Source organism: Arachis hypogaea, chromosome 18, assembly GCF_003086295.3.
Source record: "Arachis hypogaea cultivar Tifrunner chromosome 18, arahy.Tifrunner.gnm2.J5K5, whole genome shotgun sequence".
Taxonomy (NCBI): domain Eukaryota; kingdom Viridiplantae; phylum Streptophyta; class Magnoliopsida; order Fabales; family Fabaceae; genus Arachis; species Arachis hypogaea.
In genome coordinates this window covers 38,624,200-38,634,508 of record NC_092053.1, presented here as the reverse complement: position 1 = coordinate 38,634,508, position 10,309 = coordinate 38,624,200, and the positions used below count along the sequence as shown (strand labels likewise).

The 10,309-nt window shown below is 37.5% G+C and overlaps 1 pseudogene; it reads right to left on the bottom strand.

The window, feature by feature from the left end:
- Positions 1 to 6,550: 6,550 nt before the first annotated feature.
- LOC112769951 (tropinone reductase-like 3) lies at positions 6,551 to 7,629 on the bottom strand (annotated as a pseudogene).
- Between the last annotated feature and the right edge of the window lie 2,680 nt (positions 7,630 to 10,309).

The following is a 10,309-nucleotide window of genomic DNA, read 5'->3' as shown; positions in this document are numbered from 1 at the left end:
ATCATCTTTGTCCATGTCTTAAGGCTATGAAATATTCCATGCATCTCTCATCATGCTTAAAAAAAAAGAAAATTTATTTGAAAAAGAGAAGTAAGATGCATGAACTCGAGTTATATAACAAGAATAGTCCAATTATTTGATGTGGTGGCATTACTTTTACTTTCTGAATGCATAAATTAACAGTGCATATTTGATGTTAGAGTTAAGTGTGTTTGTTTTTGAAAGAATGATGAAAAAGGAGAAGTATTATTGGTAATCTGAAAAATCCAAAAAATTGATTCTTGAAGCAAGAAAAAGTAGTAAAAAGAAAAAGAAAGAAAAAAGAGAAAGAAAGAAGCAAAAAAAAAAGGAAAAGAAAAAGCCAATAGCTCTTTAAACCAAGAGTGAAGAGCAAGGATTCAAGGCTTTGAGCATCAATGGTTAGGAGAGTCTAAAAGAAAAAAAATCTTGGCCTAAAAAGTTCAAATGAACTCCTTCCCCTAACTAAATGCTTGTGGTGTGAAGGTGCCAAGTGAAAAACTTGAGATTGAGCAGTTAAAGTCGTAATCCCAAAAGCAAAAGAGTGTGCCTAAGGACTCTGGGTACCACTGTCTGGGGATTTTAGCAAAGCTGAATCACAATCCAATTGGGTTCACTCAGTTAAGTGCCTGTGGCGTTTATGTATCCGATGGTTATACTAGAAAATAAAGCACTTAGGGTCACGGCCAGGCTCTAAAAGAAGCTGTCTTCAAGAATAAAAAAGAACTAAACTAAGATAGTCAATAATATCATCCAGATTCTGAATTCCTAAAGACACCAACACTTCTGAGCTTCAAAGAATAGTGAGATACTAAAACTATTCAGAAGTAAATGGTTACTAGCCTCGCTCATCAATTGGAACGGAGCTTCATTGAAAATTATGAGATTTATTGTATCCTTCTCTTCTTTCTGATCCTACTTTGTTTCTGGTTGCTTGGGGACAAGCAACAGTTTAAGTTTGGTGTTCTGATGAGCAGATATTTTATATGCTTTTTAGCATCATTTTCATATTGTTTTAGTTATGTTTTGTTTAAGTTTCATTATATTTTTGTAGGTTTTAGTGAAAAATTCACATTTTTGGATTCCACTTTGAGTTGTTGTGTTTTATGATGATTTCAAATAATTTCAGGCTGAAATTAAGGAGCTTTGGTGAAGTTTGATTCAGAGGCAAGGAAAGCGTAGCAGATGTTGTCAGATTCTGACCTTCATGCATTCAAACGAGCATTTCTGGAGCTACAGAGGTCCAAAGGACGCGTTCTCAATGGCGTTAGAAAGCTAACTTCCAAATATTTTCAGAAATATATAATGGTCTAAACTTTTCTTCGAAGGAGCCTGCCCATATTGGGCGTTGAACGCCAAGGAGCTACCCCCTTGCTGGCATTCAACGCCCCAAGGATACAAGCCGGCGTTGAACGCCCAAGAACCACCCCCTTGGGGTGTTCAACGCCAACCAAAGCACAAGGCAGTGCCAATCACCCCCCAATGGGCGTTCAACGCCCATTCCTCAAGTTGGACGCCAAGCTCATCCCAAGTACTCAACCAAAGTGGGCCCAATGATGGAATTTCGCACCTCTAGTCTAGTCTATCATACTTTTTGTACTTCATAGTTATTAGATTATAATATATATAAGAAGATCACCCTTCTTAGGAGCTTCTTCCACCACTTTCGAATTCACCATTGTTTTCAGTAAGCTATGAGCTACTAAACCTCTTAAGTTAGGGTTAAGAGCTCTGCTGATTCTCATGGATTAATAATATTACTATTTCTATTTCAATACACGTTTGATTCTATTTTCTTGTGCATTTTCGGTCTTCATCTCATGAATTGAGGGTGAACCATGACAATCACCCTTGTTCTACATGGGTTCCGTGTGAGTCTTGACCCGGATAGCATTGAACCACAGCTAGAGAATGCACTGCGGATTCCAAGAGTGTGCCTGGGTGACTTTGGATATGTGACATAAAATTCCATTGACGGTGGGTTACTGAGGTCTCTGTGGCGTCAAGGCTAGAGTCTGAGAAGTAGCGTTCCCTAATCCGGAAGATCCGACCTTGTCCGTGGAGTTTTGAGTAGGATCGCGAAGGGGAGTAGATTGCTTAGTGCTTCACCTTCGGCTATAGTGGAAAGCCATGAGTTAACTTGATGAGGATGCTACATGAGTTGCTCGGATCTATGGTTTAGAAGAGACTAACTTGATGAGGATGCTACATGAGTTGCTCGGATATGGTGGACTGCTATGGTTTAGAAGAGACTAACATGATGAGGATGCTACATGAGTTAGTCAATTACGGCTGCCATTGAATGAATCATTCGTTATTGAAGTAGACAGTAAGAAAAGTTAATCCAGAAAGAATACGCATCTTCAAAGCCTTAAATATATCTCTATCATCGCTTTCACACTAATATGGTATTTCGTCCCCTTTACTTTTCGTTTATGCTTTCAACAAACAACCATCTTTTCTAATTGCCTGACTAAGATTTACAAGATAGCCATTACTTGTTCAATCCGATAATCTCCGTGGGATTCGATCCTCACTCACTTGAGGTATTACTTGGACGACCTGGTGCACTTGCCGGTTCAGTTGTGCAGAGTTCAACTTTGTGCACCAATGATCCAGACACCATCTGATCATTTTCAAGAGTCGTATGTACTTGACTGATGCGTTGGATGTAATCTACTGCTAAGCTTTTCCGACTACATTAACCAAGGCGGCGATAAAGTGGTTTGACAGTTTACCATCCACGTTGGCCACCTGCTTTGACGACTTGGCAATGAGTTTTCTTACCCGATTCTCCACCCAGAAAGACAAAGCTAAGCATGCTCCGAGCCTCTTGGGAGTAAAACAAGAGGTCAGAAAATTTCTGCGAACTTATATAGAAAGGTTCAACAAAGCGTGTTTGGAGATTCAGAACCTACATACCTAAGCAATTATTATGGACTAGTCAATGGCCTCAGAGAAAGCCCGTTCTCTCAATCCATATGAGAGAGACACCTAATATCTTTATATGAGGTGCAAGAGCAGACGGGAAATTATATCAACATGGAAAAACGATAAGACTAAGGGAACCCATCCCTGGACAGAGCAGCAAATATCAAGCCCGAGGTAAAGAAAAAGAAGAGTACAACTTGGACAGGCTTCAAAGATACCACTCTTACAACCCACTACGAGTCTCTCTCGTCGACGTGTAAAGAGAAATCTATCATACTGAGAAGATACCACCTCCTAGACACATTAAAAGTAAGAAATGTGAAAATCAGTAAGAATATTATGAATACCACAAGATGTATGGCCATTCCAGCAATGATTGTTATGATTTAAATAATGTGATTGAACAACTGGTCAGAGAATGTCGGCTAGACAGATTTCTAACCCAGAGGTCAGATTATCATAGCAAAAGAAAGAGAGATAAAGACAGGGATAGACGAGACCGATCTCAACGAACTCCAGAAAGGCATGTTCACATGATTGTTGGAGGGTTTGCAGGAAGGGGATAACAAAATCCTCTTGGAAGAGGCACTTTAAAGAAGTCTACCATGTCGGCAAAGATGCTGAAATACCTGGCATGCCTATAATCACCTTTACCAAAGAAGACACACGAGGAGTGATGCTCGAACACGATGACCCTATGATAATCACAATGATCCTCGCCAATGCAAACCTTCACAGAACCTTGATAGATCAAGGGAGTTTGGCTGATATTCCATTTAAACCAGTTTTTGATAAGCTGGACCTAGAGGAAAAGGATCTAAAAGCATACACAGACACCCTCTTCGGTCTGGGAGACACTCTTATCTAACCTCTAGGGTTCATTTCTCTACACTACCTTTGGTTAGGATACAAAACCAAGAACTCTAAGCATAGGCTACATTGTTGTTGATGTGGCATCTTCCTACAATGCCCTGATAAGTCGGACAACCTTAAACTAACTTGCACCAGTAGTCTAAACTTTCCATCCCTGCATGAAGTTCCCTACTCCTAAGGGAATAGCAACGGTGAGGGGAGATCAGAAATATAATTGACAAGATGTTATAACGAAAGCCTGAATCTATGAGGGTATGTGAAAGGGAAAGTAGTGAATACCATAGAGTTCGGAGGTGTCCAAATTCGGGAGGAATTGAGATCTCAAGCCGAAGAAAAAACTGAAGAGGTCCAGATCAGGAATGAGGTCGGGAAGACGACAAACGTGGGGGCCAATCTGAAAGAACAGTTGAAACAAGAGCTTGTTAAGCTCCTACGGAATAATTCTGATCTTTTTGTCTTGAAAGTCTCTGACATGTTTGGGATCCATCCCAACCTCATGAGCCACAAGGTTGTTGTTTACCCGAGCTCACAACCTGTACAACAAAAATGACGAAAAACTCAGCCCCGAAAGAGCAGAAGTTGTAGAAGAGCAAGTCCAAGCACTGTTAGAAGCCGACTTCATCATAAGAGAAGTAAAATATCCACTATGGCTCACTAATGTGGTACTCGTGAAGAAACAAAACAGAAAATAGAGGATGTACATCGACTATACCAATCTCAACAAAGACTGTCTAAAGAATCCTTACTCTCTATCCAGTATTAATACTTTGGTAGACTTAGTTTTGGGCTATAAATACCTATCCTTTATAGATGAGTACTCAGGATATAATCAAATTCTGATGTATAGATCGGGTCAAGAAAAAATATCTTTCATCACTCTTAAGACAAATTACTGCTATATAGTTATGTCCTTTGGATTGAAAAATACCGAGATTATATATCAATGATTGATAAACAAGGTATTCTCATATCACCTTAAAAAATTATTAGAAGTCTATGTAGACGATATATTTGATAAGACCAAAGAAAGAGCCACATTGAAAAGTTGATACTTTGATAGTAATAACACTCTTATCAGCACCTAAAATCCACATTACACTACAAGAAAAAGTAATATTTGTAACAAAACAAATTGTTACAGAAAAATGAAATTTTGAAACAAATGGTTTTTGTAACAAAAGAAGTGGCCGTTGCAGTAAGTCCCGTTACAAAAAATTTTTGTAACAAAAAATGGAACTGTTACAATTCAAAGTGGTATTTTGTAACAAATTTTTCTGATATAAAAAACCGGAAGCCGTTACAAAAGTGGTAACAAATTTTGATTTTCAAGGTATTTTTGGTGACAATCTATTTTTTCGTATCATAAAATTTTGTTACAAAATGTTACTTGATTTTGTAACGTTTTTTTCTTTAGTTACAAAAGCAAATTAATTATTTTGTAACAATTTTTTTTAATACAAATGCATAATTTACTAAATTATTTTTTAAATTAACTAATATATTAACTATTCTAATAAACTAGTCTACATTCATATAATATGCAAAAATATACATAATTCAAAGATGCCTCATTTAGCTAAAGTTGTTTTAAAACAAAATAACATTAGTGAGTACATTGATTAGTTCTACAAGTTATATGTCTTGCATAAGTTTAACCAAAAGTTAAAAGTTCTAACATAGATTAGTCTTTCTATGAATCAAAATATTCTTGAGCCCTCAAGGTAGCATGTGGTCACCATTTCAGCACTCCTGTAGATAAGAAAAACCGAAACAAAAGATTAGAAACAAGATATAACACTAACTATAATTTTATCCATTAAGTTTTATCCAAAATGTTTAGAAAAATTTTGATAGATATGCTTTGATATTCTATGATATATTTAAGATATAATATGATACCTTCTTTATTTATAACAAACACCTTAAAGTGTTTATCATTACCTGGAAAGTAGGTTACATGAACTTTTCACAAACTTCAATCTGTAGATTCTACTGTATGAGATTGTTGCTCCTTAAATAAACTCTGAATTTTCTGCAGTGACCATAAATCACCAGTGCTTAGCCAAAAGAATATATAATCAAAACATACAACTAAATATCTTTTCTTCTTTCTTTCTTCTTATTTTTTCCCGTCTTTTATTCCCTATTTTACTTTTAAGTTTTTATTTCATTTTCTGTCTCAATCCATACTTAACCTTTGTGTTTCTCCTCATCCTGAAGTTCATGCAATTGACTACTGCACATATAATAATATATTGTCTTTACTTTTCTACCTTGACAGAGTTTCCAACTTCCTCTAGTTTCTGCAACAACAGCAGCTCTCTAGAAGTGGAATCTTGTCTCAATGACTTTGAATGAAACATCTACAGATGAAAGAAACGAATGACAGAGTGAAGAAAAAAAAGAGGATGGATATAATAAGCAAACAACAAGAACAATGGGAGCTATAATCAACACCCTTTAGCAGGTGTGGTTTGTGGAATGTTTTCACATTCCTGGAAATCTTACCTAAAAAATCTTTCCAAGAAAGCAAAACCCTTTTCCCTTACCAAAATCTGTGGAGAGTAAAAAAGTGATTATAATTATAACTAAATCTATCAATTCTATTGAGACAGTCAAATCCGTTAGTCACAGGCTTTTCAATTCTGTTACTTAGATTCTGTTATCTGTAATAGATGTGTAACTATCAGCTCCAACACAACGATATTTGTACTATGTATTTTCCAACTCAATCATGATAACAGTATTCAGATAATGATTGATAACTGGTAATAAACGAGGCAAAATTAGTTGGCACAAAACCAGGAGCAATACAGTTTACACGAGTGTTTGGGGCCATCTCAGCAGCCAAGGCCTATAAAGCATATTACGAATAATTATCAGACTTAAAAACAAGAAGATATATGCAGTTTTGTTAGATGTTCAAGGAACACTTTGCAGGGCAAGTGAAGCTTGTCAAGAACAGAGTCTTTGGTTTGCAAAATAGGGTCAACAGAAGGATTTGCAGCTGCGGTTGACACAATCACATATATATTTCGACACTTATGTAATGTTCAACAACATTCAAACAAATTTTAATAAAGGATAATACATTCGATAAAAATGAATAGAAAAGGGTGACCTGTGCGATTTTTTGAATCAAATCCTTTCTCTGTTGATCGTTGGAGACATGGCAAACAAGGGCCAAAACTTCAATTCCTTTAGCCCTAAGTTTCTTTGCAGCCTCTTCAACATTTTGCTGTAGAAACAAGGAAATTGAGTAATGAATATAATTAATTGGAGACAAAAAAGAAGAGAAAGGGAAAAGGACCTGCTTGCGAGAAGAGATGACGACGGAAGCACCTTCCAAGCCCAGCCTTTCAGCTATAACGAAGCCGGTTCCATATGGCAGAGGCGATATGGAGCACTGGGGGGTTCAGCCAGCAGCGGCGGTGGCTCCCCGTCTTCCCTTCTGTTCGTGTTCCCTCACCCTCAGACCAGATCGGCGGCGACTGGGCTCATCATCGACGGCGGCAACGAAGGGAATTGGCGACGGCGAAGACGGCCCAGACAGCGGCAGTGACGCGACGCTTCTCCTTGCGACGGCTTCCTCCACGCACGGTTCTGACAGCAGCTCGTGGATAGACCGAACGGCGGCGGCGCAGGGACGGCGGCAACAGCGCGGCCTTCTCCTCCTTCTCCTTCCTCGGCTCGAACCTCTCTCTTCTCTGCGCGACGCCACGGCGCGGCGGCAGTGACGCCTGCCGGCGCCGTCCTCACTAGGGGTGTTCGCGGTGCGGTTTGGTTCGGTTTTTTTACCGAGACCATCCGAACCAAACCAAAACAATTAAATTCGGTTTGGTTTGGTTTGGTTTATTCGGTTTTTCAATCAATTAAAAAAATACCACCATATTATTTCACAATGTCATCACGTTGAAATCAACAAACACAAATACAAAAATAACTAACAAAGTCTTAATCCAATGAAATTAAATGACAAAAGAAATTAACGTTCGATAATTAAAGAAGTTTAAAAGTTCAATAGTCAACACAACAAAAAATAAATATAAATTTCCAGTATTTCTACGAGGAGCTGGCGCAGCAGGCAATGCAGTCGGAGATCTGATGCTTGGAGATTCATTTGGAAGAGGAACTGGCGCAGCATCAATCCATTATCATAACACAAAAACTCTTTCTTGACCATTTATATGCTATTTTTTGTTTTTGTATCCTGTAAATTTCTACAGATTTAAACAATAGGAAAGGATATTTCTAGCCCATAAACATCATGATTCACTGAACATTAAAAATACCTGTAGTTTGATAGGTTCTCCAAAGTTGTTCATATGAACTCTTTTCAACTGAATGCATAAAATCTGCAAACAGAGATCTAAACATTTCAAGCAATTGGGAGATCCAAAGCTAACTATATCATTGAACAAGTATGTCTAGCTGATCGAAGAAATGGAACGCATAATCTTGGAAGATTAATAAAGCTTTTCAAGTTCTACCAGATTAATAAAGCCACAAATTTACAACAAGGAAAGCAGTCATTGCAAGATTCTACCACTGTTTATGCATCCCGCAGCTGCCTGTACCATCTCGAAACAATTACCTCACTTCGTTCCATTAATGAAAGATACTTGATCGCAGCATTATGCCAATAGTAGTGGCAGTGATAGTTCTCAACATGCTCACCAACAATGAATAAATACATTGAACAATCAGAAGCAATTTTCCTAAACAAATACATTGAACAGTGAACCACAGAACCAATTTCCCTAAACAAATACATTGAACAATCAGAAACAATTTTCCTAATTAAATACATTGAACAGTGAATTCCTATGCTCAAAGCAAATTCTAAATTAAATAAACATATGTAAATTCCTAGCTACTCCATACTCTATAGTTTAATGATTAATAGTATTTTTTTCTAACATATCAATAGGTTCCCACAGAACACATGTTGCTCCTCTTGCTAACAAAATTCATTAAACAAATTACTGAAAACAACAAAATGATCAAGCAGATTAAATTCAAATAAAATAGTCATTCTCTAATCTAACCATCCTCTAGTAGTTACTGCCACTCTAATATAAGGAATCTAACATACACATACGCATTTATTTCAACAAACATAAAAAAAGCAAAACAACAAAACTAGATATTAGATAATTGGATAATTCATAAAATGCAAGCAACCACCCAAAACAAGGAAGAGCTTTCTATGTTAATTGTTAAGGACATCCTCTGAGCTTGAATATTGAACCATGAACCGTGAACAACATAACAACAATCAGAAGCAATTTCAGGAAATCAACAAGAAGTAAATTAAACCATGACCAACAATCAGAAGCAATTTCAGTAAATCAACCACAAATAAATTAAACCATGAACAAAAACCATGAACAAATATATACTAGAAACGATGCTGTGGGTGGTGGCGGGGGTGGTGCTGGCTTCGCGACAATGGTGTTGGCTGGTGCTGTCCGCGAGGAGGTGCTGGGACGAAGGGTTCGGCGGCGCTGTGTGAAAGACTGGAACTCTGGAAGGGTTCGGTGGCGCTGGGAGGTGGTGAGAGGAAGGGGTTAGTCAACGCAGGGAGATGGTGGGAGGAAAGGGTTCACGCAGGTTGGGAGAGGGAGGTGCTGGCTGTTGCGAGAGTGGGAGTGGGTTTCAAGAGTAGAGGGCGCAGAGTGTGTGAGGGTTGGCGGCTAGGTTAGGTCACATTGTGGGGGTGGGGGGATTGGTTTTGTTTGTGTTTTTTGAACCGGTTCGGTTCGGTTCGGTTAGGGTTTTCAGTGTCAGAACCGAAAACCGAACCGAACTGTAATAAAAACAGCAAAACACAATTTTTTCGGTTTTTTCAGTTTTCGGTTTATTCGGTTTTCGATTTTTTCGGTTCGGTCGATCGGTTTTGTTCGGTCCGAATCGATTTTGAACACCTCCAGTCCTCACTCTCCCCTCCCCGTCTTCCTGTGAATCCCTCTCCTTTCTACCCTTTCTGTTTCTTGAGTTCGGTGCTGCTGTGTGTGTTTCAAGCTTGATGAGTTTTCTGAGGGCGTTTAGGTTTGGGGAAGGGCTGCGGTTGGGAGATGAGTGAGGGTGGATTAGGGTTTTGAGTAAAAATAGGTTTAGGGGTAGTTTTGTAATTTCAAATAAAAGTGGGGATAATATAGTAATTAAGAATAAATTTTACTCCAATAATAATAATGTATAAAAATACTATTTGTTCATCAATTTTACAAATTACTTTCAATAAAATGTTCAAATCCAAAAATTAGAAATAATATAATTAATTTTTCTATTTTCCAAAGCAGTAGTATTAATATTTTAAATATTAATTATTTAGTCCAAATCATATAAAATTCTTATTATTTCATAATTACCAACTTTATAATTTAAATATAGAAAATAATCCAATAATTGTAAAATTGGATAATAATCCTAATTTATTTCAAATTCAATTAATCAAAACTTGCTCTAATTATCTTTAATAAAATAA